Below are 27,830 nucleotides of genomic sequence, written 5' to 3'. Positions count from 1 at the left end.
AATCATCGAAATCGAATCCTTTCCCTAAGACCTGATAATATATGAAATTTACAACCATTGTCATCCACAGGAGGATGAAGCTGCCGGAGAGGGTGAAGAGCAAAACCACAGACCACCTCCTGCTCTCCATCTCCGGGTCATTGCGGTTCTCCCCCTTGCTCTGACCCTTCAGCACCTTACGGACCCGACTGGCCACTAAAATGTGTCTGACTGTCAGAGCGTTGAGCATCAGGATCCCAGCGAAAGGGAGGAACGGATCTAAAACCGTATCGAGCCAGTCATATGCTATCCACCCGGGGTCAGTGAAGATGTTGTCCCTGAGATCACAGAACCACGGTAGATTGTCGATTATTACCCTGGGTTCCCTTGTGAAATATCGGGGAACGTTTCTCAGACAGGACACTGCGCCGGTTGTTGTTAGAACCACAGCTGCAGTTTTCCCGGTGCAATATTTTGTTTTCAGTTTCTGACAGCAAATGGCGACAAACCGGTCAAAGGTGAAAGTGACGGTGAACCAGACAGAACAGTGTGTGGCTGTGAACCTCAGTACATCGATAACACTGCACACAGGGGTGATGTCCAGAAAACTCCACCGGAAATAATACGCTCTGAATCGAGTCAGAATGACCTCGGTGACAATGGTCAGTAGATCGGCCGCTGCCATGGCCACCAGGTAGCGAGTGGTGCAGGTAGAGAGGCCGCACTTTCCCCAGGACAGGATCACTATCGCCACTACATTCACTGGAGAGAGAGAGGGAGAGAAACAGACACTGGGCATTACCTGACACATTCTCCGGGAATTAACACCGGATCGATTTGCAGCTAAAGATATCTGTGAACGGCTGCTAATCTAGATTCAGACGGGTCACACTATCTCTGAACTGTTTTCTTCAGTGTGGAGATAAAGCAATGTGTGGGCAATCGTCGGTGATATAAACGAGCTGAATGAACAACAACGATCGCTGTTGATCCCGATTCCAGTCGCTGATGGGGCCGGTTTCACCGACTTAACCGTGAATGACCAGGACACTGGAAAATCAGCATCTGATGTTTCCAAGATGAGATACAGAGGGGAGAAACACATTGAAAACACTGGAAACAGTATTAGCAAACAGAGACTGAGTGGCTCAGTTAACGGATTATTTCTACACCGCAGATCAATTCGATAACACTCGTGAGCAGATCCCTGGACACTAGATCGGGTGATCGGACCAAATTATTGACCAAAAGGCAGTGGGATACGATTGTGACAGACTCCATAGGGAGACGCGAATCACAGCACCAGGGGTTCTCTTTGATCAATAACTCAGAAACAATGAACATGACAATGAACTCCCCCCTCCCCAGTCCCACCTTCTCGGAGAGCTACCTGTCCTCAGCACTGCGACAAATCTGGACAAGGTATCATTAAAGGCAAGAACAGCGTTTTGTCGATCACGTGAGTTAGAGGAGATTCAGAGGTTTAGTTCCCTTTGTCAGTGAATATGAAAAATCGGAAAGTGGAATTGACAGGATCGATATCTCTGACGGATATTTGTACAATGATCATCAAGTTGTAAGATTGTAAAATGATCATGAATAGGTTCACACCGGTAACAATCAGAAATTCCAAACATGAATCCCTCTGCTCACTCACCGGGAACTCCAACAACAGCAATGAACACGTACAACTTTTTCTCCACACTCCTGTACATTTCCAACAATGCAGACATTTTCTCTGTCCAGTGATATGCCCCCCGCCCCCCCCCCCCCCCGTGTTACAAGCGATCTCTCGGAATGAAATGCTGAGGCAGCACATGCCTCGGGTTTTTAATACAATTTAGTCACTTCACAGGGACAGATTTAAAAATAAAGATTTTAAATTATTTACAAATCGATTACATCAGACAGGTGAAATTCCCGCGGTGACGGATGGCGATTAAACTATTCAATTAATATGAAGACCATTGGGAGCTAATTTGTCCCAACGCAGGTGACTGAACCGTCCGAGTTATCTTATCAATTAAATGTGCTTCCAGTGTAAATATGCACTTCAAAGTAACCATTTATCAGACACAAAATATTGAAGTAAATTATGCCATTGTAGCTTGTGAAATTGTATTGAATCACGAACACTATTCTGGCTGGTGTTGTCGTGGGATCAGCGCCGGACTTCGGAGCGAAAGTTACCGAGTTCGAATCCAGCTGGCTGCAAAAAAACCTTTGTGTGTCTGTGTGTGGGAAGACCCACTGTCTCTGCCTGACCCTGCCGGACTGTACACGTGTCCATCTCCAATTCACTTTATCCCCTTGGTTTAGTCCCTTCTCATCTGTCTCCGCAAACTGCACAGTTCCAACCCTTCACAAAATGGCTGCCTGAACAATAAAAGAGACAAGAACAGAGGGCATAATTCAAATTGCATTTATTAGTAATGAATGTACAAATGAAATAACTTTGAGACCTGTCGCAGCTCCAAATCAGGAGGCACGCCCACATGCACATTAGATTATCCCAGAGAAAGAATCATTTCAAACAGTTCACAAAAAGTTCTTCTCCATTTAAAACAGAGCAAGAACAAAGGTGAACGTTTGATATTGCATTTATTATTAAAGTATGGATAAACGGAAAAACCTCGAGATTCAACATCCCTCCAGATGCCCCGGCTCACCCAAGTTAAAGTTCACCCCCAAATCCGCCAACACACCCAACTCTGTGCAAATCAGTCTGCACCCAGAAATCTGTGCTCACCAGAAAACCCTCAACCAACCTTCAAATCAGTGTCCACCCCAAAGCCTCCGACACCACGAAATCCTTGTGCACTCACACATTCGCTGACATACCCCTGAAGCTGAGCACATCCGCAAATCTGGATGCTCCGCCAAACCCGTCCGCACCACTAGATTCACTGGCAAACCCCGAAATATGCCTGCATCCCCATTTATCTGACCAAACAATAACATGTATCATCCTGTCCTGGTGACGTCTGACCTACCGATCCCCTGAAATATTGTCACAGTATGTCCCCAGAAAATTTTTTTCACAATCTTCACCACTTTCCTCACCACGGCTTCTGCCCTTTTATACTTAATAAGGTTACTGGGACACTGATACTTCTTCACTTTCCTAAACGCCTTGTCCCACTCCCTAATCGCCTCTGCACACTCCTCAGTCCACAGTGATACAGCCTTTCTCCTATTAATTCTGTTTGTAATGGGAATCACTTCCATCTCAGTTTGCTGAATAACGTGACATAACCTTTCATTGTAAAAATACACATCTTCGTTAATATTCTGCAGCGGTTCTAGAACTACTGTGAATATTAAATCTCGTACCCATTCAGACACACAAGTTGAAAAACTGTTCTTTAATCAAACCATTACCATCATTCCGCAAACAAACACTCAGTGAACTGCGTTAAAATCTCAGCAGCAGACAACTCTTCCTGAGCGGGAACAAAATATAATTTCTCACAACTCAGTGGAATGTTTTCCACAAGCGTTGTAAACCATAATCAGTTTTATACAACTGCCTGCTGAATCAAATATTTCTACAGCAAATCCCACATACGGTTCATTCACATTCACAACTATACACCCTGCCTCCTTCCTTATAAAACTGTCAGCACTACCTCTCTATCAAATGACCAATCCCGCCAAACGACAATATAATCCTGCACAGAAAAAAACTTAACTGAAAATAATCTCTTTTCCTGAATACTCAAACCATCGGGGGATTCTGACAAATGAGAAATAGACTTCTTAATGTGTTGACGATGAAAAATCAGGCTGGGACAGACTAGGATGCAGATACTCCACCCATCAGATATTCATTTACAGCTTCCAACATAACACCGGTTACACCGAGATACCTTTCTGCAGCTTTCACAATCATTTTATGTTTTTGCCAGTAGGACGAGATGTCTGATCAGTGCAATTCACCACATCCATTATAAACATCACAAACTCCATTGTATCCACCAGTACAGAGTCTATTCCCTGACTGGGAATACTTTATTAAGTTTAGCAGTCAGAGTCAGGTTTAACTTTTTGCAAGGTCTCTCCATATGACACACCCAACTGTACTTTAACCTGTTGAACTGATCCGCCTCTATTTTCCTGAGGCAATATAGTTGCTGTTTTCACATTCCCACCTCTCTCCATGACTGAAATTCACATTATCTAATCTTCTCATTTGACCGACAGGTTCCTCAGCCATTGACAGCAGGGACAGTGAAGGGCCTGAACTACGATAGGACTGGTAGAAATCTGCCCCAAACTCAGACCCTCCTTGTCTGTTCTATCGCTATGGCGGAGTTCAGCGATACTGCTGTCGGTGGCCGTCGGCCGCGGCATCTACAGGGACCGGCGTGGCTCTCTGTCCACACCTCCGAGTGTCTGTCCCGGCGATGTTTGCCAGACCTCCCTCAGCCTCCGCCGATGCAGAGAAAATTGCGCCACTAGCCGGCAGCAGGCACTCTGGGAGTTATGAACTACGATCCTCCACACTCCTGGTGAATCTCCTCTGGAGACCTCCTGCACAAAATATACTTCGCTTAGAATTCAACAGTTTAAAAAACATACCAGGTCAGGCACAATCTCCTGAGAGGAATACTGTCGAAGCTTCGGATGAAACCCTGCAGTTTCAGCATTGAGAGTGGCCCTTTCAGGCTGCACTGGTGCCCATCAAAATTATCCCATCTGCCTGCGTGTGAGCCATTTCCTCTGGGCATGAGTTAGCTTGAATAGTCACATGGGGACAGGTGCTGGAAGCTTATTTTCCCTGCTGCAGGAGACTTTCACTAAACCTTTCCTATCCTATACTTAATCACAATGCCTTTTAAATTTGTATCAGTATTGGACCACAAAGGAGGTAGTGTTTAGTCTCTTATCGAGCAGTAAGGTGGATTATTTACTAAGAGCCTGGTAGGATATACTGCAGATTATTGAGAGAGGCAGGAAATGACATCACAAGTGACTTGACCAATATATTTGTGTTCTCTGTAGCCACGAGTAAGATCTCAGAAAAGCGCTGATCGAACTTATTCTGTTATTTAAGTAGGGGGATGGATAATCCTGGAAAATATAGAGTCACGTTAGCGGTAGACACGTTTCTGGAGAAGATTCTTAGGGATTGGATGTAGAGTTATCACACTCCTCACACATCAACATACCCAGCGTCTCCTCCAGAGTGTGATAGTCTGTTTCCCAACGGCCCTTTCGGCCGGCACCAGGACCATCCCTCCCGTCCATGTACCTGTCCACGTGTCTCAATGGAACCTCGTTTCTTCACTTCCACTGGCGTCTCATTCCACACTCACACTGTCCTCTCAGTAAAGAAGTTCCTTCACATTTTATCCTTAAACCCTTTTCCTTTCACCCCGAACTTATGACCTCTTATTCAAGCCTCACCCAACCTGAGGGGGAAAAGCCTCAGCTCCGGTGCGACAAAACCCTTTGAATCTTTCTCTCCAACTCAGATCCTCACCTCCTGGAAACATCATTATAAATGTTCGCTCTGATCGTTCAAGGTTCTTGATGTATTTTTCCGTGTAGATAGGTGACCCTGGGTAGACACACGGAGCTTAGAAAAATAGAGGGCTATGGGTAAGCCTAGGCAGTTCTAAGGACAGGTTCAGCACAGCTATGTGGGCCGAAGGACTTGTATTGTACTGTAGGTTTTCTATGATACAAACTGCACACAATACTCCGGGATTGTCCTCAGTAACGTCCTTTACAACTTCAGCATAACTTTGCAATTCGTGTGCTCAGTACATTGATTCATGAAAGCCAATGTGGCAAAGGCTCTCTTCATGACCCTGCCCGGAACTGTGGAACTGTATTCCCGGATCCCTCTGCTCTCCGCAGACCACAATCCCCGACCAGTCACTGTCTGAGTCCGACCCTGTTGTTCCCGGCAAAGCGCAACACCTCACATCGGTCCTCATTACATTCCAGCTGCAAAACCGTCAGCCCATTTATCCAGCTGCTAAATTCATCTACAAGTTTTGATAATCTGCTTCACTGCCACTCATGCTCTGTAACCCGGTGTCAGCTGCAAACCCAGTTTACCATATTCCCATTGAAATCCAAAGTTATGTGGAGCTGAGGAGGACAATGGCGCCTAACAGCGACTACTTGTTTGCAACTTCTGAAAGAGCTCTAGTTATATTTTAATATCTCTATCTTTACCTTTCATGTTTCTTTTGAAGACCCCGACCTGGAATTACAAACTGACTTTGGTTCTTTGCGGGAATGGGACCCGTTCTCGGAGTCTGACGACTGGCCGTTATTCGATATACCAAGGACGAGGGCTAAAACACCAGCGCGCCTTCAGTATTCCGGGATTTCGTGGCTCTGGACAACTAACATAAGCTGTTAGTTATGTCCCCGCTGTCGTTGTGAAACGGGGACACCCATTTTTCCCTTATTAGAGAGAGGCTGGTATGTTGAATTACCGGGTGAATGTGCACTCTTTGGGGTTTCTGCAAGTCTGTGTCCCTATTGACGCTTTGCTGCACGTTCACGCTCGGGGGGAGGGCGCTGATGCTTTCGTTTACTGGTGGGTGGAGGGGAGATGGTTGCTTTGCCACTGCTTATGCGTGGGTGGGGTGAACTGGGGGGAACTTGGGGTGCTAGCATTTAACTGTCATTCATTCTTTGGGGTAATCTGTTTTCGTGGATGATTGCGAAGAGAAGAATTTCAGGCTGTATATTGTATACATTTCTCTTACATTAACTACACATTTGAAACATTTGATACCTTTGAAATACTTCTATATCCTGTCTCTTAGAATGTCTGACAATAAGTTAACCGCTGGTGTCAGGCTCATCCGCCTCTACTTTCCCGGCTCATCGTCAGAGCCTTTCTTGAACAATGGAAGCTAATCTACAGCATCTCACAGGTGTCTAAAGACATTTTAAATACTCCTGGAGAAAGGCTAAGGCCCCTGCAGTTTCCGGACTCGACTTCCACAAGGGTCGATGCGATGCTTTGTCACTAATTGAAAATTGATCTGCCCTGATTGAGACCATTAATCTATAAGTTACAGGAGCACAATTAGGCCATTTGTCCCATCGCGTTTGCTCCGCCATTTCATCATGGCTGATCCATTTACTGTTCGCCACTGGCCCCCATCTCCATCCTTCTCTCCGTATCTGTTCATGCCCTGAGCAGTCGAGAATCTGTCAACCTCTCCCTTAAATATACGTAAGGACTGCACCCACTGCTGCCTGTGACAACGAGCGAATTCCACAGATTCGCCATTCTCCAGCTAAAGATATTCCTCTTGCTTTCATTTTAAATGGATGCCCCTCCAATCTGAGACTGTCCTCTAGTCTTACACTCTCCCACCAGTGGTCTGATCCTCTCCACAACAACTCTGTCAGAGGCATTCACCATTCGGTAGGTTTCAATCGGGCCAACCCTCATTCTACAGACCACAAGAACCTTGCATAACTCCAGTCCGCCGAACGCCTGAATTCCCGCCAGGCCCGGGGTCCGGGGTCCAAAAACGGGAAGCCCGATGCTCTCTCCCGTCAATACGTTTCCGTTTTCCCAGCCCCGAGTCCATCCTTCCACCATCCGGTGTAGTGGCTGCCCTCGCCTGGGAGATCGAGTCCAGAGTCACGGAGGCCCAACGGACTCAACCTGACCCAGGCATCGGATCTCCCAATCGCCTCTTTGTACTCGATTCTGCTCGATCGCAGGTTCTCCAGTGGGGGCACACTTCTCGATTCGCCTGCCATCCCGGGATCGATCGGACTCTGACCCTCCTGAAGAGACATTTCTGATGGCCCTCCATGGACGCCGACACCCGTTCGTGTGTCTCTGCATGTTCCGTCTGCGCCCGGGGAAAAGCCTCTATCCAGGCCCATATACAAGGTGCCGAAAGATCTGGGAAGACACACGCACGGCCCTGCCTCGCTCAGCCAACCGTAACCGAAAAATTGCCGAACGCCATCGTACCCCTGCTCCTGAGTATCGACCTGGGCAGATGGTGTGGCTCTCGGCTAGAGACATTCCTCTCAAGAACGAGCCCAAGAAGCTCACCACCCGCTTCCTGGGACCCTTCGAGTTTGAGAGCATTATCAATCCCACGGCAATCCGGCTCAAACTACCTACGTCAATGCAGATCCACCCTATAGTTCACGTCTCCCAGTTAAAACCGGTTTCTGTCAGCCCGTTATGCCCTCCGACCGAACCCCCTCTAACCCCACCTACCTTCCGATCATCGACGACCATCCGGCGTACACCTTCCGGCAGTTATTGGATGTTCGCCGTAGAGGGAGGGTCTCCAGTACCTGGTCAACTGGGAGGGGTACGGACCGGAAGAACGTTCCTGGATTCCCCTCTCCTTTATCCTGGAGCCTTCTGTCATCTCGGATCCTAATTGGGACCATGCAAACGAGCCTGGGGGGTGGGGGTCGCCTGGAGCCTCCCGTTGAGGGAGGGGTACTGTTAGGTTTCCGTTTGGTTATTCACCTTTACCGCTCCTTTATCCCTGATTTATGCCCTGATTTCAGTCTTTAGATTTCCAATTGCTCTAGTTTACTTTATTACAGTACACCTGGTTTTCATCAGAGACTGTGAAATAAGTACGATGGCGTCACTATCACAGGCTGCCAGTTTGTTGGTTTATTCTCGTTTGATACTTCGGTCCCTTGTCTGATTAGAACCGTTAGTTCTATGTTCCGCTCTAGTTTCAAGACAGTCCCTGTAAATCCCGTCTCCTTGTCAAGATTCCTCCGGTTTGCTGTTCTTCGTTCACGTCTAAGCCAGCAGCCCCAACTCAGTCGACGTGCCGGTGTCCCGCACTTGGGTTTTCCTCAGTCGCCGCATGCAACAGTGAATTGTACTGATCAAACACCTCGTCCTACTGGGGAAATTAAAATTATTGTGACAGCTGCAGAAAGATATCTTGGTGTTCCCAGTTTTATAAGGAAAAGGGCAGCGTATAGAGTTGTGAATGTGAGTTAAACGTATGTGGCATATGTAGTAGAAATATATCATTAAACAGGTGGGATATTAAAGTGGTTCATTTTTACAACTTGTGGAAAATGACTTGTATTGCCTATTCTAAACTCGGAGCTCCTCGTCTGATCCTTCCAGTTATGGACCAATATGGTTAACCTCTCATTTATGTAAACTTATGGACGTAGAGTACTGGAACGGTTGAATTATATTTTTGAAGAGGGAGGCAATTTATCATTTTATCAGAGTATATTGTGGAAGGGGAGAATGATATTGGATTCAGTTTTATATTTGGAATACGATAGTCTGACAGTCTCCCAGCTGCCTGCCTCCTGACTTTTAGGGGTGACTATCTCCCTGTAACTCCTGTTTATTTCTGCCTCTGCCTCACGAATGATCCGAAGTTCATCCAGCTGCAGCTCCTAACAAACCGAGTTAGTTTCACCCGCTCCCTTAATCTATAGGGAGAAGCACTGTCGACGTTTCGGCCGAGACCCTTCGTCAGGACTAACTGAAAGGAAAGATAGTAAGAGATTTGAAAGTGGGGGGGGGGGGGGAGGGGGAAATGCGAAATGATAGGAGAAGACCAGAGGGGGTGGGGTGAAGCTGAGAGCCGGAAAGGTGATTGGCGAAAGGGATACAGAGCTGGAGAAGGGAAAGGATCATGGGACGGGAGGCCTCAGGAGAAAGAAAGGGGGAGGGGAGCGCCGGAGAGAGATGGAGAACAGGTTGTGATGGGCAGAGAGAGAGAACAAAAAAAAACTAAATATATCAGGAATGTGGTAAGAAGGGGAGGAGGGTCATTAACGGATGTTAGAGAAGTCAATGTTCATGTCATCAGGTTGGAGGCTACCCAGCCAGTATATAAGGTGTTGTTCCTCCAACCTGTGTGGCTTCATCTTGACAGTTGAGGAGGCCATGTATAGACATCAGAATTGGAATGGGATGAGGAATTGAAATGTGTGGCCATTGGGGAAACCTGCTTTCTCTGGCGGACAGAGCGTGGGTGCTCTCGTACCGGCTGGGTAGCCTCCAACCTGATGGCATGAATATTGATCCTGGTGGTGATGGACCTGAGGAGGGCTAAGGCACCGGTGGCCCCTGTTTCCATCCAAGGGGTCAGTGTGGACATGGTGGAGGATTACAAATACCTGGGGATACGAATTGACAATAAACTGGACTGGTCAAAGAACACCGAGGCTGTATACAGGAAGGGTCAGTGCCGTCTCTATTTCCTGAGGAGACTGAGGTCCTTTACGAGTCTCTGGTGGCCAGTGCTGTCATGTTTGCTGTTGTGCGCTGGGGCAGCAGGCTGAGGGTAGCAGACACCAACAGAATCAACAAACTCATTCGTAAGGCCAGTGATGTTGTGTGGGTTGAACTGGACTCTCTGACGGTGGTATCTGGAAAGAGGATGCTGTCGAAATTGCATGCCATCTTGGACAATGTCTCCCATTCACTCCATAATGTATTGGTTAGGCACAGGAGTACATTCAGCCAGAGACTCATTCCACCGAGATGAAACGCTAAGCGTCATAGGAAGTCATTCTTGCCTGTGTTCATCAAACTTTACAACTCCTCCCTCGGAGTGTCAGACACCCTGATCCAATAGGCTGGTCCTGGACTTATTTCCACTTTGCATAATTTACTGATTATTATTTAATTATTTATGGTTTTATATTGCTATGGTTCTACCTGTTCTTGGTTGGTGCGAATGTAACGAAACCCAGTTTCCCTCGGGATCAATAAAGTATGTCTGTCTGTCTGTCTGTTTTCTAGTTATGGACCAATATGGTTAACCTCTCATTTATGTAAACATATGGACGTGTAGTACTGGAAGGGTTGAATGACATTTTTGAAGAGAGAGGCAATTTATTGTTTTATCAGTGTATATTTTGGAAGGAGAGAATGACATTGGATTCAGTTTTATGTTTGGAATACGATATTAGGAAAGCACAGTTAAAATAAGTTGTTTCACTGACAGTACTTTTGACATTGAAAAGGCATGTAATATTTATTAAAGGAAGGACTTTTGGAAATTAGGAGAGGGGAGATTGCATCATTACTTTTCTGATTTTTCTTTTGTCATTTGGATGGTCTCTGCAAGTAAGGGTGGGAAAGATATATCCTGGTGTGTATGAGATAGCGAATGGGACCGCACAAGACGGTATTTGCGAACCTTTATTATTTAATAATATGATTAATGATATTTTCCGAGATAGCGTCGGTAAATTACTATGTACAGATGAAGGAGTTTTCTGGATTAGAGGTAGAAATTTCAATTTCAGTGTATGGAGTTGCAATTATTTATTAATATGTTTTAAAAAAGGAAATAGATGACGATGTAAGCTTTCAGTAACTGAACATAAGTTATGTGTTTTACAAATATGAGTAATTGATCTGCAAATGATTTGAACTTATACGATCAAACTGAAGACGTGCCAGTACAAAGATTTTCAGGCATATGGGTGGATAATAAGCTGACATGGAAGCGCTACATCGTTATAATAACTGATAAATAAAAAGGAGCATTAAATATCCTCAGCCGTCTATGTGGATAATCTTAGGTGGTAGACGAAAGTCTTTGTTAATCATTTAGAATTGTTTAATTAGATCTGTTCTAGATTCTGTCTGTGTGGCTTATGGATCAGCTTCATCTTCAGCTTTAAAATGCTTGGATGTGATGCAAGTATAGATTTAAGATTGTGTTGTTATGCAGTAAAATCGTCTCGTGTTTCGCTTTTACTGGGTGAAATGGGATAATCACCCTCACAATTGCGGCCGCTGAACTTGATATTAACATACCCGATTAATTTCAGAGGGCAGAGACATTATCATGCTGTTGAAAGTGTGTTAGAGGACGGGTGGGAACACTCAGGAAGAGAGTTTTTAGTTTTGGATATCTGGGCTCTTATCACGCTTGGAGTATGGGCTTGTTGGATTATGCAATATGTCCCAGTGTCGTGCTCTCAGTAACTCTACTTTGTTTTTTTCCCAATCACATTAGTCGATTTAAGGTTGAACAGTTTAATACAATTTAAATATTCTGTTCAGCCGGAGAATCTGTTGACTCATCAGTATATAAAGGAAAATTATTATCTGTGAACCACCAATCGTTACTAATCATGTCAAGTTGCAGTGCCAACCGCCGTTTATCCAAATCCTGACTTAATTCCTTAATTTAGCCACTCATTAAACTAGATAGCGGAGACTGGTGTGATACACATCGGGTTAGTAAACGGGCATCTGAGTCGACCCCCGCCATCTTGTGGGAATGTCTGACAATGAATGGGAATAGATGGACATATCCGCAGACGAATGTGAGCCTTGGCGACTACTCAGGTCGCGGCTTTATTAATGAACTGAAGCACCGAGGTGACGGGATATTTCACCGCGCTGATCACCTGCTCCCTGAATTTCGACTGAGTCACCGCGTAAATAAATGTGTTCGTGCAGCAGCTGAAATTCATCAGGAAAGTCCCGACGTAGAGAAAGATCCATTCAGAATCATTGAAATCGTTTCCTTTTCCTGAGACCTGATAATATATGACATTTACAACTATTGTCATCCACAGGAGGATGAAGCTGCCGGAGAGGGTGAAGAGTAAAACCACAGACCTCCTCCTGCTCTCCATCTCCGGGTCACTGCGGTTCTCCCCCTTGCTCTGAACCTTCAGCCCCTTACGGACCCGACTGGCCACTAAAATGTGCCTGACTGTCAGAGCGTTGAGCAGCAGGATCCCAGCGAAAGGGAGGAACGGAGTTAAAACCGTATCGAGCCAGTCATATCCCACCCACCAGGGGTCAGTGAAATAATTGTCCTTGGTAATACAGGACCACGGTACATTGTCGATGATCATCCAGGGTTCCCATATGAAGTATCGGGGAACGTTTCTCAGACAGGACAGTACGCCGGTTGTTGTCAGAACCACAGCCGCAGTTTTCCCGGTGCAATATTTTGTTTTCAGTTTCTGACAGCAAATGGCGACAAACCGGTCAAAGGTGAAAGTGACGGTGAACCAGACAGAACAGTGTGTGGCTGTGAACCTCAGTACATCGATAACACTGCACACAGGGGTGATACCCAGAAAACTCCACGGGAAGTAATACACTCTGATTCGATTCAAAATGACGCTGATGACAATGGTCAGTAGATCCGCCGCTGCCATTGCTACCAGGTAGCAAGTGGAGCAGGTAGAGAGGCCGCACTTTCCCCGGGACAGGATCACAATCGCCACTACATTCACTGGAGAGGGAGAGCAGACACTGGACATTACTGAAAACATTCTCTGGGAATTAACATGGGATCGGGCTTTAGCTAATACTTGGGAGTGCTAGAGTCTGTAAAATGCTGCTAATCTAACACCAGAAATGGGTCGCACTGTCTCTGACCTGTCCTCTTCAGTGTGGAGACAAGACGATATGTGGGGAATCGTTGGCGATAAAAGCGATCTGCATGAACAACAACGATCTGTGCTGATCCCCATTCCAGTCACTGATGGGGCCGGTTTCACTGAATTAACTGTGACTGACCAGGACTCTGGAAAATCAGCATCTGATGAGGCCGAGAAGGGATACAAAGAGGAGCCACACACAAAACTGAAGGAACACACTAGGTCAGGCAGCATCCATGAAATTGAATCATCTTTCGTTTCGGGTCGAGACCCTCCCTCAGGTCGAAGCGCTGCCCCGATTTATTTCGGGTTTGAGAGGGAAAGAAGGGACCATTTAGTGACCTGTGGCTGAGTTACTCCGTTAATGGATTAATTCTACAGCGCAGTTTAATTCGATAACACACGACAGCAGATCCGTGAACACTAGTTCAGGTGATCAGACACAATTATTGACCAACAGACAGTGGGATCCGACTGTGACAGACTCCACAGGGAGACGTGAAGCACAGGACTAGGGTTTCCCTCTGATCAATAACTTCGGAAAAGTGTACTTCAGAATGCAAACATCTCCCAGTCACAACTTCCCGGAGAGATCCCTGGCCCCAGCACTGGGACATCTCTGGACAAGGTGTCATTCAAGGCAAGACCAGCGTTCTATTCGATCCCGTGAGATAGAGGAGAAACATGGACTTAGTTCCACTTGTTATTAAATATAAAAATTCAGAATGTGACCTTGGCAGGATCGATATCTCTGATGGATATTTGCGCAATGATGATCAGGTTGTAAGCTTGTAACATTATCTTAAACAGGTTCACATCGGTTAACACACAGAAATACCGAACATGAATTGCTCTGCTCACTCACCAGGAACTCCAATGACGGCAATGAACACGTACAATATTTTCTCCACACTGATATACCGATCGAACATTGCAGACATTTTCTCTGGCCAGTGATTTGTCTCTTTGTGCGACAGGCGATCTCTCGGAATGAAATGTTAAGGCAGCACATGCCTGGGGTTTTTAAAGCCATTTAGCAATTCTACAGAGACCGATTTCAACAGATTTAAAATAAATGTTTTTAAATTATTTACAAACCAATTACGTCAGACAAGTACAATCCCTGATAATTTTTAGATAATTTGTGGGAGTTAAATGTGAACCGTCCAAGATGCCTTCCCAATTAAATGAGCTTCCACTGTAAATATGTACTTTAAAGGAACCAGTTGTTGGACACAGAATATTGAAGTAAATTATGTCACTGTGCCTGTGAAATTGTACTGAATCACCTACTGTTACCATTCTCCTCAAGAGTATAAACTGTTGATGTAGTTTGTGCTTGTTGGACTCTACTGAGAGGGCCTCGAAGAAATTGTCTGTATTGATGAATAAACACAATTTCATATCCACTAAGTCCTCCAATTGCTTCAGTGACTTAGTCAAACGCAGATCGTTTGGGGGATCATCCAGGACCCATCCCTAACCCGATCACATGCCATGAAATTGAGCAGTCTGGTGTGTGGGTGTGGGGGTATGTTTTAATGATATCACTCCGTATGTGTTAAAGAACAGGGCTGAGAGCTGGAGAGGCGGATAAGGAAGTGCAATTTTGAGTGCGTGTGTGTGTGTGTGTGTGTGTGTGCGTGCGTGCGTGCGTGTGTGTGTGTGTGTGTGTGTGTGTGTGTGTGTGTGTGTGTGTGTGTGTGTGTGCGTCAGTGTCTTTTTGTGTCTGTGTCTCTGCTTGTCCCTGCCTGACTATACATGTGCCCGTACACCTCCAATTCAGTTTATCCCCCTTGGTTCAGCCCCTTCCCATCTGTCTCCGCAATGCAGATGTTCCCGAACTCTCATTTCAAACGCTTCACAAACGGCCGCTAAACCGTAACAAAGCAAGAACAGAGGCCAAATTTCAACTTGCATTGATTATTAATGTATGTAGAAATAAAACAACCTTGAGACTCGTCACAGCTCCATTTCAGCAGACAACCCCAAATGCACATTAGATTATCCCGGAGCAAGAATCATTTCACAAAATAGCTATCTCCATAAAAAAAACCAAGAACAGAGGTTAAAGTTCATATTGAATTAATTATTATTACATTTGTTATGCCGTTGGCCCCCTCCTTTGTGAAAATCGCAAGAACTCTAGTTAAGGGGGGCTCAGCTGACCCAAAAGAGAGAGACGTGCGGAAGACCACGTTCTCTCAAAAAGCAGAATAACGGTGACTTCGATTATCGTCTCATGGAAACCACGTGAAAAGCCCTCGGGCAAAGTGGGCTGGTTGAGAGAAAGATCGCATTACCTGCAACTTGATTGATACCTGCGATCCCGTGAAGAAGTATAAAGGCGGGTCTGAGGGGAGGACCCTCAGATGCACCCAGCAGACACGAGATCGATTCCCGTGGGAGCGGGACGCCATTTTGAAGGAAGCCACGTACGCTAGATTCCGACTTTGAATCTGTGGCTAAAACCAACGAAAGACTGCTTTTAAAATAACAACGGGGAAGTCTGCTTCCCTGATTCCAAGGATTTGCTCTGCCAAGACGACGGGCAAGTGTGCATCTTTTCTAAATTATAAAGGAAAAAGCCTGCAAACTTCTGAGTGACTCTTAAGACTTCCGTTGGACTCAGTATTACCCCCCCCCCCTAGACAACTGTAGAGCTTATTTCTGATTGATTATGGTTACACCGGTGTTTTAGATTGAGTTTTGACGATTTGAATGTTTTGTATTAACCATACGTTTGTGCCCTTGTTGAATAAAACGTTTGAAAATAGTAGCATCCGACTCAGCTGATCCATCTATCTTTGCTGGTAAGTTACCTGGTTACGGGGTTTTCGTAACAAGTGGGGTTCTCGTCCAGGATTTGAAACCAAACGGGAGGGTCAGTGAATCGGGCTGTAAGTCCAAACTTAAATCTGGTTACGCAGGTAGCCAGACGAGAAACCAGCAAAGATGGATGTGCAGGAATTTAGGAGAAACCCGACGGTAGAGGCGCTATGGAAAGCTACAAAATCAGACTTAGTAAGTTTGGCGCAGGCATTAGACCTCACAGCGGTGAAGCCAGCAATGAAAACGCAGGAAGTGCGAAGGGTCATACAACAGCATTACGTTGGGAAGAAGGTGTTTACAGCTGAGGATTTGGAAAATATTCCCGAAAGGAGATTAGCGAGTGGGACAAATCAGGCAGAGTTGGAGAAAGCAAGGCTGGAACATGAGTTTAAAATAAAGCAGCTAGAAATAGAAGCAGCTCAGAAGGCTGCAGAGAGAGAAGCCGAGAGAGCAGAGAGGGCAAAAGAAGCCGAGAGAGCAGAGAGGGCAAAAGAAGCCGAGAGAGCAGAGAGGGCAAAAGAAGCTGAGAGAGAAGCCGAGAGAGCTGAGAGAGAAGCCGAGAGAGCTGAGAGGGAAAGAGAGCAGGTGTTCAAACTAAAGCAGCTAGAAGCAGAAGAGAAAGAGAAACAAAGGAACCATGAATTGGAGCTGGACAGGCGAAAGCAATAGCGAAGAACTCAAGGGGGAGAGAGAGTGGAGGGGTTTGATATTAGTCGGGCGTTGAGGTTGGTCCCCCCGTTCGAGGAGACAGATGTTGATAGTTATTTCTTGCTCTTTGAAAAGGTGGCAGGGAATCAGCAGTGTCCCAGAGAGCAATGGGTGGCGTTGTTACAAAGTGTGTTACGAGGAAAAGCACAGCGGGTATATGCCGCGCTGCCCACAGAAAGGGACGGGAATTATGATCAAGTAAAGGAGGCCATTCTCCGAGGTTACGAGTTAGTACCTGAGGCGTATAGACAAAGGTTCCGAAATTTAAAAAGAGGGTGGAATCAAACGTATACCGAGCTAGCCCATGAGAAGGGTGTGCTCTTGGACCGTTGGTGCACAGCTGAAAAGGTGGCCGAGAACTATGGGCGTCTCAGGGAGCTAGTTTTGATTGAGGAATTTAAAGGTTGCGTTCCGGAAGAGATCCGAATGTATTTAAATGAGAGGACGAATCAGTCCATCTCAGAGATGGCTAGGCTCGCAGATGAATATGCCCTAACCCACAAGACAAAGTTTTCCTCGCCAAAAAGTTACCCGAGAGACCGTCGGAATGATAGGGACAGTCCGCCGGCTAAGGGAGAGACTCCACCGGGAGCTAGCACAAAAAGTGAGGATAACAGACAGGAAACCTGGAGATCTCCTGGTTTCAACTGTTTTAATTGTGGAAAGGTGGGACATATTGCATCAAAATGCACTGCTCCGAGGAAGGAGTCGGAACGAGGGAAAGCAGCTATTTCCATAGGCTGTGTTGCGTCGATCCGAAAATCGACAAGCAGGCCCCAGACAGATGGAATACAGGAGGGGCGGGAGACATTTAGGTCCGAAGGAACCGTGGCTTTGAAGGAAGGGGACCCCCCAATTCCCGTACGAATTTGGAGAGACACGGGGGCGGAACTATCGTTAATTAGCCGTAATGTGTTAAAATTCGGCCCTCGCACGGGGGAGGTAGCCCTTAGAGGTATCGGGAACCGAACCGAGGTCGTGCCTTTGCATAGGGTCTTTCTAGATTGTGAGTTGGTGTCGGGACCAGTAGATCTGGGGGTCCTGCCGGAATTGCCTGGAGAAGGAGTGGACGTCCTTCTGGGTAACGACCTAGCGGGTGGGAAGATGGGTGCCGCCGTGAAGCTGACCACCCAGCCCGTGAGAGTTGAAGACCCTCCCTCAGAAAAAAAATTATATCCCGCATGTGCGGTCACTCGCAGCATGTCGAAAAGGGCCGCTGAGACCGAGAGCGGGTGGAATCTGGCCAGTTTTGATTTGGCCGAAACTTTTTTACCGACTCTGTACCAACGAGAGTCCGAGGAAAGGAAAACGGAGAGTAGGGAGGAACGAGTGGGAAATCGGGAAGAGGTAGACCGGTCCTTAGCCAGAAGAGAGTTTGTACGGGAACAGAATGGTGACGAGGAGCTGGTAGCCTTGAGAGAGTCGGTTCTCTCCGAGACTGAACTGGAGGCAGAGCCAGAGGGTTATTATCTCCAGGAGGGGGTGTTGATGAGGAAGTGGAGACCCCCTGCGGTGCAGGCCGATGAGGACTGGGCGGTGCTACATCAGATAGTAGTCCCGAAAGTATATCGGGACGACATTCTTGACTTAGCCCATAAGGGACCTTTAGGCGGGCATTTAGGAATAAAGAAGACCGTGGAGCGGGTTCAGAGGGAATTCTATTGGCCCAATCTGAGGAAAGATGTTACTGAGTATTGTAAAAGATGTCATACCTGCCAGGTGGTGGGTAAGCCGAATCAAGTTATCCCTAAGACCCCCCTCCGACCTATTCCCGCATGTGAGGAGCCTTTCTCCCGAGTCATTGTGGATTTTGTGGGACCCTTACCTAAAACTGCGAGTGGGCGGCAGTATATCATGACCCTGATGTGTGCCGCTACACGATTTCCCGAGGCCGTGCCTCTGGGTAGTATTAGGACCTCTGCGGTGGTGAAGGCCCTTATCAAATTCTTTACCACCGTGGGGCTACCCAAGGAGATACAATCAGACCAGGGAAGTACATTCACGTCGAACGCATTTCGGCAGATGATGACCCAGCTCGGGGTGAAGCAGATTATGGCCTCTGCGTACCACCCAGAGTCACAGGGAGCGTTGGAAAGGTTCCACGCTACCCTAAAGACCATGCTTAAAGCTTATTGCCAGGAGAACGTTCGAGACTGGGATGAGGCTTTACCCCTTTTGTTATTTGCCGTAAGGGATACAGTTCAGTGCTCCCTGGGGTTCAGTCCGTTCGAGCTGGTTTTCGGTCACAGGCCCAGGGGACCCCTAACCCTACTGAAAGAAAAATGGTCTAACCCGACCGCCCAAGTCAGTGTGGTCGACTATGTGCTGAAATTCCGGGAAAGGCTGCGTCAAGTATGCGCCTTGGCAAACGAAAACCTTAAAGCCTCTCAGGAAAAAATGGGTCAGTGGTATAACAAGAGAGCGAGAGAACGAGAGTTTCACGTGGGCGACCGGGTCCTGGTCCTATTCCCGGTATACAATACTTAACTCAGTAATAATATGATATGCATCTAAATCACTAACTCAAAAAAGCATTAATAATAGCTTTAAAAAAAGTTCTTAAGTCCCGGCAGTTGAATTGTAAAGCCTAATGGCATTGGGGAGTATTGACCTCTTCATCCTGTCTGAGGAGCATTGCATCGACAGTAACCTGTCACTGAAACTGCTTCTCTGTCTCTGGATGGTGCTATGTAGAGGATGTTCAGGGTTTTCCATAATTGACCGTAGCCTACTCAGCGCCCTTCGCTCAGCTACCGATGTTAAACTCTCCAGTACTTTGCCCACGACAGAGCCCGCCCTCCTTACCAGTTTATTAAGACGTGAGGGAGTTTTTGCTACAACAAGTGTATGGGACATTGGAAAAAATGTTGAATTTCCCCATGGGGATGAATAAAGTATCTATCTATCTATCTATCTATCTACTCACCCCCTGGGGGCGAGGTTTCAAGGACCATATACAGTGCGTAAGAAAATAGACTCGCTGAATTACGTGATCGAAACCCCCGACCGACGAAAGCCGACCCAGTTAGTTCACGTGAACATGATAAAGGGGTATAACGAACCCACCCCCCCCCCCGGTTGTTGGCGCGGCCATGAAAGCCGATGAAGTTGGGGGGGACGGTAAGGAGGAACCAGAACGGTTCGACAAGATAGGTATAGTCCCTACCAGATTAGAGAACTCTGTCGTATTGGCGAATCTTGCGGGTAAAGTTGGCCACTTAAAGCCTGAACAGCGGGAGCAGGTAATACAGCTCGTTAACTGGCATGCAGACTTATGCCCAGATGTTCCCCGAAGGTGTAATGGGACACAACATGATGTGATAGCTACCTCAACCCAACCTATTAAACAAGCCCCTTATCGGATGAATCCTGAGAAAAGCCAGCTGGTAGAGAAGGAGATTGAACATATGCTAGCTGCTGGGATAATCCGCGAATCCTCATCCGCGTGGGCTTCTCCTTGCCTGGTTGTCCCAAAGCCGGACGGGACCATAAGATTCTGTACCGATTATCGGAAGGTCAACGCGGTTACCCAGACCGATGCTTACCCTCTTCCCCGGGTGGATGATTGCATTGATCAACTGGGGAAGGCAAGGTACATCACAAAAATTGACTTGCTAAAGGGGTACTGGTGCGTTCCTTTAACGGACAGGGCTCGAGAGATTTCAGCCTTTGTCACCCCGTCTGGGTTGTACGAGTACAACGTTATGCCGTTTGGGATGAAAGATGCCCCAGGGACATTTCAGCGGATGATAGACGCTGTGATAAAGGGGTTAACCCACACCAAGGCTTATCTTGACGATGTGGTAGTTTGGAATGACACCTGGGAGGAGCATCTGGGGGCTGTAGAAAGTTTGTTTACCCGAATGTCGGCAGCCCACCTTACTGTAAACCTCGCCAAGAGTGAGTTTGGTCATGCCACGATCACCTATCTGGGGTATGTGGTGGGAGACGGGCAGTTGGCCCCTGTGCAGGCGAAGGTCCGGGCTATTTCCGAGGTCCCGGTACCCTCCAATAAAAGGGCCCTGAGGAGGTTTCTGGGCATGGTGGGATACTATCGGAAATTCTGTAAAAATTTTGCGGACATTGCGCTCCCCCTTACAAAATTACTGCAGAAGGAGGAAAAATTTGAGTGGGGTCATTCTTGTCAGAATGCCTTTGAAAAGTTAAAAGCCGTACTGTGCCATGACCCGGTGTTAAAAGCGCCCGATCTGTTAACCCCCTTCTCCTTGGCCACGGACGCCAGCGATGAGGCGGCAGGAGCAGTCCTATTGCAGCAAGCGGGGGATGGAGTGGAGCACCCGGTAGCATATTTCTCTCGGAAGTTCAATAGACACCAGAGGAATTACTCTACCGTGGAAAAGGAATTGTTAGCGCTTGTGTTAGCGATACAACATTTCGAAGTGTACATTTGTCCGGCGCAAAGACTCCTAGTGGTCTATACCGATCACAACCCGCTGGTATTCTTGAACAATATGAAAAATAAAAACAGAAGGTTATTAAGCTGGAGTCTGATGCTACAAGAATTTGATATTAAGATCCAGCACATAAAGGGGAGTGATAATGTGCTAGCGGATTGTTTATCCAGGTGCTGAATTAAGTATACGATGTATGGCACGGTAGGGTAAGGTATTAAAGAAAAGGGGCACTGTACTTGTTACCTGTTTAGATAATGACTTGAATGTATAACAGTAGTACTCTGTGAAGAGAAAAGCTTGTGTAGTATGTAGATTCAAAAAGAAAGAGAGAGAAAAAAAATCCGGTGTCAACCTGTTTTTAACCGCTGGTTAAAAACCCATTATGGGGGAAGGTGTTATGCCGTTGGCCCCCTCTTTTGTGAAAATCGCAAGAACTCTAGTTAAGGGGGGGTCAGCTGACCCAAAAGAGAGAGACGTGCGGAAGACCACGTTCTCCCAAGAAGCAGAATAACGGTGACTTTGACTATTGTCTCATGGAAACCACGTGAAAAGCCCTCGGGCAAAGTGGGCTGGTTGAGAGAAAGATCGCATTACCTGCAACTTGATTGATACCTGCGATCCCGTGAAGAAGTATAAAGGCGGGTCTGAGGGGAGGACCCTCAGATGCACCCAGCAGACGCACCGAGGAGACACGAGATCGATTCCCGTGGGAGCGGGACGCCATTTTGAAGGAAGCCACGTACGCTAGATTCCTACTTTGAATCTGTGGCTAAAACCAACGAAAGACTGCTTTTAGAATAACAACGGGGAAGTCTGCTCCCCTGATTCCAAGGATTTGCTCTGCCAAGACGACGGGCAAGTGTGCATCTTTTCTAAATTATAAAGGAAAAAGCCTGCAAACTTCTGAGTGACTCTTAAGACTTCCGTTGGACTCAGTATTACCCCCTAGACAACTGTAGAGCTTATTTCTGATTGATTATGGTTACACCGGTGTTTTAGATTGAGTTTTGACGATCTGAATGTTTTGTATTAACCATACGTTTGTGCCCTTGTTGAATAAAACGTTTGAAAATAGTAGCATCCGACTCAGCTGATCCATCTATCTTTGCTGGTAAGTTACCTGGTTACGGGGTTTTCGTAACAACACAAAAATAATTCCGGACATTGTCCGTGGTGTAGTGGAAAAAAAACCTAAAATATGAAAAGAGGTGCAGATTGTGTTCAATGATGCAGATAATGAAATACACTGGGGAACATAAAAATATCGAGACTCCATCACTTACAGCTTTACACAGCTGCTTCTTTTTCTGATCTCGCATACCGCCAAGAACAGAATAAATAAGTATAATTTAAAATATTGCGCACGGAAGTAAACATACGTATAACTCTGAAAAATATTGTGAATAGTGCTGCAAATAAACGTTCAGGCTGATGTTGTTCCGAGCAGGCTGTGCACAACAAAGAGAATTATTGCACATCACAAATCAGATTAATTACAGTCAGAAATAGATGTTGTTAACCCGTTGTAGTTCAGCACAGGCAGAAATACGGGATACACCACATGTTGGTATATAATGAAAATGGGACACATTATTATTAAAGGTTTGACATAATTTGATTTGTTGCTCTGATAGGAGTAAACATTCCAACGAAGATTTCTCTGCAGCTGGGGAAGGATGTGAAACACAGACTTGATGAATCTGCCCAAAATCTCCACTAGTCACACTCAGACTCTTCTCTCTGACCTCCTGGGGAACCACTTCCTGGATTGGAACTGCAAGACAGCGGACACGAACAGACACATTGAGTGTGAAGCGGGAACGTCAGAACGGTTACGGGCTCTTGTATTCAATTTGCAAAATGGTCTGTACTTTCAAAGCACGTCACTGACCACTCTGATGTCGTCATTGCTTCTCTGGATCTCAGCTCACTGAACTGAGATGATGATATCACTGCAGACCAAGCTGCCGAAGTCATTACTATTACACGCGCACCGTTGACCATGATGATAATGTAACCTCTGGAGTCTTCACACTGACCACAGTGGCAACGTTACAGCGTGTCCTGGTCATTCCCATGGCACCCTTATTTGAAATTCCTCCTCTGCGTGGAATTCAATTTGGTCACGCTTCTCCTATCCGAAGCTTGTACTCTGGGTGTGGCCACCTCTTCAGATGTTTCTTTTCAAATCTTATTAATATTATTATTATTATTCAAAAATAACACAGGTACATTGAAGTAACAACACTCACAATGCCTCAAAACAAATTATCTTAAAGATTGAACACTTTTGTGAATTAAAAAACCCTACTAAGCAAGAAAAGTGAGAGAAAAGAAACCCATTGGGGGTACAACCTCGGAGCTATGCGTCATACAGAAAGCTTCTAAAAATAAACATCAAACCGCCAACAAGAAAGAAAGATATATCAAAACACAATTAGATAGTGGAGGAAATCTATCAGTCAACTAAAATGATAATAACGAACAAATGAACCCCATCTCTTCTCAAAATCAAATAAAGTTTCAAAGGTTCGACTTCTAATTTTCTCCAAACTAAGACACAGCATCACTTGAGAGAACCATTGTGGCAATGTAGGAGCTGATATGTCCTTCCATTTCAATAAGATGACCCTTCTAGCTATCAATATAACAGACGCAATAACATGTTGGTCAGACACAGAAATACCATGGATATTTTGAGGAATTATTCCAAAAACCACAGTCAATTTATTAGGCTGTAAGTTGATTCTGAGTGCTTTAAAATTGTCGACAAGACTGACTTCCAAAACTATTTTAATATAGAACATGACCAGAACATATGTGTCAGTGTAGCTATCTCAGTTTTACATCTATTACAATACTTGTCAACATTGGAAAATATTTTAGTAAGTCTCTCCTTCGACAAATGGTAACGATGTACAATTTTAATTTGAATCAGTGAATGACTAGCACAGATCGAAGAAGAGTTAACCAGCTTCAGATTCCGTGTCCAATCCTCCCATATCAACGTCAAACTGAGTTCCTTCTCCCAATCTTGTTTAATCTTACGTAAAGGATGCTTATCCCATTGTAATAATAAATTATAAATTCTTCCAATAGAACCTTTCATCGAAGGGTTCTTATTCATAATAGTCTCGAATAAGTCAACCTCCAATATGTAAGGAAAATTACTTAAATATTTTTGAATTTTTGAAACAATATCTAACTTGAAGGTATTGTAAAAAAGTATGAATATGAGAGAGAATATTTATCGACTAATTGTTCAAAATACATCATTCAGCCTTCTTTAAATAAGTCTAAAGAAGAAGTAATACCTTTATTTTTCCAAAGTAAAAAAAAATTGGATCGCTCCAGGAAGCTTTAAAAAAGTGATTACGATAAATTATACTACAAAGTTCAAATTTTTTAAGATGAAAAAAATTGTGGAACTGGAGCCAATTTTGCAAAGAGTGCTTAGCCGCAGGATATAGGTTTTAAATTGGCAACTTTAGCCAATTGTATAGGTTGAGCAACTCCTAATAACGGAGTTAAATAAAACTGTTTCGCAGCTCTCAGTTCCAGGTTTACCTAAATTGGCCGATCATTCCTATCACCCTAATATAAGCAAAAGGACATATATCGCAAATTAACAGCCCAATAATAAATTCTTAGATTAGGCAAAGCGAGACCTCCGCCCCTTTTCAACTTTTGTAAATGACATTTACTAATTCTTGGTCTTTTATTATCTCAAATAAATGATAGAATAATAGAAAAAATCCCATCAAAATCCCCTCATAGCTGAAAAAAGGAGACCTAAAGTTATTAGTGACAACAGTGGCAATAGGAGCTTTATATATCATTTTAATCCAATTATTAAAGTTAATACCAAAACCAAATGTTTCTAAGACATTAAGTAACAATTTCCATTCAACTCGATTAAATTCTTTTTCAGCATCCAAACATACAACGCATTGTGGAGTTTTAGAATCGGGCGAATATATAATGTTAAATAGTCTCCAAACTTTTGAAAAGAATAACGACTCTTTATAAAGCCTGTTTGATCATTAAAAATGATTTTACCCAAAACACACTCCAACGGATTGGCCATTATCTTTGACAGAATCTTAGCATCAACATTCAATAATGAAATAGGTCTGTATGAGGCACAGTCAGTAGGATCTTTATCCTTTTTGAGGATTAAAGAAATAGAAGCCTCATAAAAAGTAGAGGGTAAATCACTTTTCACAAAAGAATCTCCAAGCATCTCCAACGTATATGGGGAAAGCAATTTTCCAATTTTTTATAATATTCTACAGGATAACCATAAAGTCCAGGAGCCTTACCAGATTGCATTGAAAAAATAGCTTTATGAATTTCGGATTCAGTAATTTGGGCATCCTAATGACCTACTGGTCTTCCTAATGGCCCTTACCTCTGTTGGTGGTCACGCTTCTCCTATCCAAAGCTTGTACTCTGGGTGTGGCCATCTCTTCAGATGTCTCATTGATAGTACCTTCAGGCTCCCGAATGATCCTGAGTACATCCAACTCCCTGAACCAGTCAGTCAGGCGCTGTGATTGGGTCCACCATGCAAATAATCATGAGGGAAACTGTTAGATATCCAGAATTCCCACATCTGACCGGAGGAGCATCCCATCTGCTCTGCACTAATACACACCACTGTGGGTCAGGAAGGAATTAACATATGCAAAAAAAACATCAAACGTGAATGGGTCAATGACAGTGGAAGTAGAGTGATCAATTGTCTGTGTTTTTGCCATGAGATCGAAGGAATAGAGGCTGCCATTTTTTGAAGCTGCTCTGTAACCCCCATTTTGTGAACTGATTGCTGTGGGATAACCTAATCAGATCAACTGAACACAAGAAGTTTCTGGTATTCCCATTCTAAGCCTGAAATCACTCTCACATAAACAATGTATTATGTACACTGTCAGGTTTGCAGAAGGAATCTCGTTATCTCTGAACCTGAAGTCACTCTGAGATAGGGTGTGTATGATGTACAGTGGCAGGTTTGCAGAAGGAATCTCGTTATCTCTGAAACTGAAGTCACTCTGAGATAGGGTGTGTATTATGTACAGTGGCAGGTTTGCAGAAGGAATCCCGTTATTTCTGCCGAGTGTCTGAACCAGAGCTGAAGAGAACAAAAGAATTCACCTTTGGCATGAAGTTGTGTAGCCTTTGGACTACATCCAGTGGAAATCTGTCAATCAACAACCTGATGAACTTCAGCCAACAAGAATTACATGCATCCTCTGAACTGATAAGAGTTTCTTATCAGAGTTTCTTAACAAGAGTTTCAAATGCAAAGCTGTGATAACTCCTGAGACTAGCCCTCACAAGGAAGAAACCCCATGGAAGGGACTGGAGAAGAAATGATGGCTCATTTGAACAAAATAGGATACCCTGTTTCAATGTTGTGAATTTGAGAAGTGGTCAGGGTGCGTATTACTACAGAGGGAACATGGAATTCATGTTTTAAGTTTTAGGCCTGAGATCAACATAGTTACTTTGTTGTTTGTGCAGGAACTTGATTAAATTGAACTTGAATTTGATTAATTGCGAGTTGCCTGGTGAGTTTCCAAACTGATCTCAGTTAATGAGCGGTGAACATATTTTTGCGCCCTAGGGTGCACTCGAAAAGACAGAAAAGTGGTCTGGGACCCTGGTGTCGAGTTGAACCACACACTAGGTTAGAATATTAAAATGTGAAAGGGAAAGGACAGGAAGAACCCAGGAATTCAGAGGATTTCAGAGATTACTTTCATGGTTAATTATGACGGAACTGGTCAGATTATGAGGAGTTGTTAGGAAAGTTTAAGAGTCGAGGGTCAGGGACTCTGGAGGAAGAATTGTGGAAAATAGTGAAAATAAATTAAAGAAATTATAAGGGATTAAAAATGTTATAATGTGATGTTTGTTGGATTATCTAATTGAAGTGAAGAGAGAAAACTGAAACTGGCGGAGGAATTGTGTAAGTGTCAGTTTCAGGCTCAGTGTGAAGCGTTAACAAGAGAACATGAGAAAACTGAAGAGGAGTATAAACAGGCGGATACAGAATTAGAGAAAGGAAAAGTCAGGGTCGGGATTTACGGCTGTTGTGAATGTCATGAAGAAATCGGCAGCTGAGAGGAAAGGCTGCGATGATCGCAAGTGTTTAAAACAGATGGGAAATCTGCAAAGTGAACTCTCAGCTCGGAGAGGAGTGATATGTGCGAGGACTGACGATGATGGTGATGCAGATTGGGGTGATTTAGCGAATGAAGCGACGCTTGTATCACACACCGGGTTGCTCTCTTCAGTCCCCTGATGAGGTATTCGTAGCCTTTGTACAGGGGCACATATGGTCAGGTAATGCCCAACCAGAGTGTTTCAACCCTTAACCACTACACTGTCCAGCTGGTGGATCAGAAGTGAGGGCCAAGTCACTGCCCATCTGTTCCTGACCTCCAGATCAACCCCTCTCTCCAGCTCCATACCCAGTCAGGGGCTCTTTCTGCTTCCTCCCCCATCCTGCCAGCTGCTTGCTTCTTG

The sequence above is a fragment of the Hemitrygon akajei genome, unplaced genomic scaffold (assembly GCF_048418815.1).
Source record: "Hemitrygon akajei unplaced genomic scaffold, sHemAka1.3 Scf000037, whole genome shotgun sequence".
Lineage (NCBI taxonomy): Eukaryota > Metazoa > Chordata > Chondrichthyes > Myliobatiformes > Dasyatidae > Hemitrygon > Hemitrygon akajei.
Note: the sequence above shows the minus strand (reverse complement) of the source record.